This window comes from Chiloscyllium plagiosum, unplaced genomic scaffold (genome assembly GCF_037043375.1).
Source record: "Chiloscyllium plagiosum isolate Xiang-an unplaced genomic scaffold, Cpla_swu_hap1 HiC_scaffold_10, whole genome shotgun sequence".
In the NCBI taxonomy this organism is placed as follows: domain Eukaryota; kingdom Metazoa; phylum Chordata; class Chondrichthyes; order Orectolobiformes; family Hemiscylliidae; genus Chiloscyllium; species Chiloscyllium plagiosum.
The window spans coordinates 52,717,463-52,720,178 of NW_028270148.1; positions in this window are offsets into that span (position 1 = coordinate 52,717,463).

Genomic DNA, 2,716 nt, shown 5'->3' on the forward strand with positions numbered 1-2,716 from the left:
AAGAATTTGTGAATGAACAAAATTGAAGAAGTGAGAAGAGCAGCAGAGATGGCAGATGAATATGCGTTGGTGCATAAGGTGAAGTTTAGCTTCAGGCAAGAATTTCATCCTGTAAGGGATAGAAATTGGGAGAAGGGGAGGTCCTACACTACAAAACAAAGAGTAGAACACTCTGGTAATTGTTTACCACAGGATAACAAGCTCAAGAGGGTGGAAAAGAGGTGAAAGGCCTCCAGTGTTTTCATTGTAATGGAGTGGGACACAGAAAATTACTGTGCCAGTAGTTTAAGAAAGGCACTGGGAAAAGGTGTTTTCATTGCCAGAAGGTGGTACATGTAAAATCACTATGCTGGTCGTTAAAGAAAGGTGCTGTGGTAAAAGATGTGGTAAAAGAGGTAAGCCAGTGGTATTAGTGAAAGTAGTAAAGGAAACCCCAAGAAAATTCGAAGAGCTGCAGGTGAGTGCACAGCTTAGGCAGGGGCTGGGTATGGAGTTATTGCCTGATCTCTAAAAACAATTTGCCTCTGTGGGTAAAGTTTACTCAGAAAGAACAGGGGGAGCCAGGAAAGAAGTTATAATTTTGAGAGATACAGGATCTTATTAGTCTGTAATAGTAAGAGATGAACATATTTGCACTCTTTCTGATCTGTTACCCAAGAGAGTGGTAATTTGTGGGTTAGTTGGACAGAAATTTAGTGTTTCCCTATGTTAGATCAAGTTGGAGTGCCAACTCAAGACTGGGGAAGTAACAGTCGGAGTGATTGACAGTCACTTACAGGAATCCAGTTTGTTTTTGGGAATGATTTAGCAGGATCCAAGGTGGGAGTGATGCCTTTGTTGTGGAGAAGTCAAAGGAAGACCAAGAAACTGAGGAGTTAAAAGAAAACTACCCAGAATCTTTCCAGACCATGTGGTAACAAGATCCCATTATCATGAGTCACAGCATGAAACAAAAACTAAAGAGAAACATGAAGGAGTTGAGGTTCAGTTAGTGGATACTAACTTGATGTAATAGTGCAGGAAAAAGCCTGAACAGGCAAAGAGTCAGACAGAAGTGTTTAGTCCTGAAAGGCTAATTGACTTGCAACAGAAAGACAAGACAATAAAAGATATACACATACTCAGAAAAGGAGTCAGAATATATTCCTGTGGATTATTATCTTAAAGATAGAATCCTAAAACGAAAATGGAGACCACAGCAGGTTAGTGCAAAGGAGAAATAGGTGGAAGTGCACCAGATTGTGTTGCCAGAGGCATACAGACAGGAAGTGTTACGGGTAGCATGGTAACTACCTGTAGGAGGGCACCTGGGTGTAAGGAAGACTCAGACTCGGGTACAAAAACATTTTGATTGACTTTGACTGCACAAGGATGTAGTTAAACCTTGCTGACCATGTCATACATGCCAAATGGTAGGTAAGCTACAGGCAGTAGCAATGCCTACATTTGTTGCCAATTCCTACATTTGAAGAACCTTTCATGTGGGTTATGATTGATTATATAGGTCCCCTCCCTAGAAGTGGGAACCAGTACTTGCTAACCATAATGGATATGTCTATCAGATTTTCAAAGGCAATTCCATTGCAGAGTATTAAGGCAAAAAGGGTAGTAGAGCAGTTAGTAGCTTTCTTTCACGCGGTATGGGCTATCCAGAGAGATTCAGTCAGACCAAGGGTCTAATTTTATGGCTAGGCTGTTTTAAGGAAGTCATGGATAGGCTTACAGTACTTTAAGTCAAGTCCGTACCATCCTGAATCTAAGGGAGCTTTGGAAAGGTGGTATCAGACAGTATGTTAAGAGCATACTGTCAGGATTGCCTGAATGATTGGGATAAAGGCATCCCATTTGTGTTGTTTGCCATTAGAGATGCCCCAAATGAATCTAGTCAGTTTACTCCCTTTGAGTTAATATTCAGACATGAAGTGAGAAGGTCTTTGAAATTAATTAAAGAGAAATTGACAGGACCGAAGTCCAAGATTCTCACATTTGGATTATGTATCTGAGGTGAGGGAGCGATTAAATGGGGTAGACATGTTAGCCAAACAGCACCTGAAGAGGTCACAGCATAGAATGAAGCAGGTGGCAGATAAAAACTCTGAAATTCAGATATTTTCATGTGAGGATGACATGCTAATATTGTTGCCAGTGGTAGGAGATCCCTTCAAAACCAAGTTTAGTGGTGCCTATCCAATTAAGAAAAAGTTGTCAAGTAAACTACCTAGTAAAGATGTTGGATAGAAAAACACTATATTGGGTATGTCATGTGAATATGTTGAAACCTTATAATAGAAACAGGGAACTGGAGAAACAGGTATTAGTTACTGCCCCGCAGAGCGGGGAATCAAGTCCAGATGTGAAGTTTGTTGTACCTCAAAATACATTAAACAATGAGGATGTCCTTGAGAGGATAGGTTAGTGAACTAGCTGTCTTAGGAGCAAAGAACCAAGTTGAAAGGTTTGTTGCAGCAGTATGAGGACTTATGCAGGAATAAGATGGGGAAGACTAATACTATTGTGCATGAGGTGGAAGTAGGGAATGCTGTTCCGATAAAACAACACCTCTACAAACTTAATCCTTTCAAAGCCACACAGGTCCAGAAAGAAGTGGATGCGATGTTCAATGACTATATCATCTAACTCAATCAAGGTGAGTGGAGTTCACTGATCGTGTTAGTTCCCAAACCTGATGGGACTCGATGATTTTGTGTGGACTATC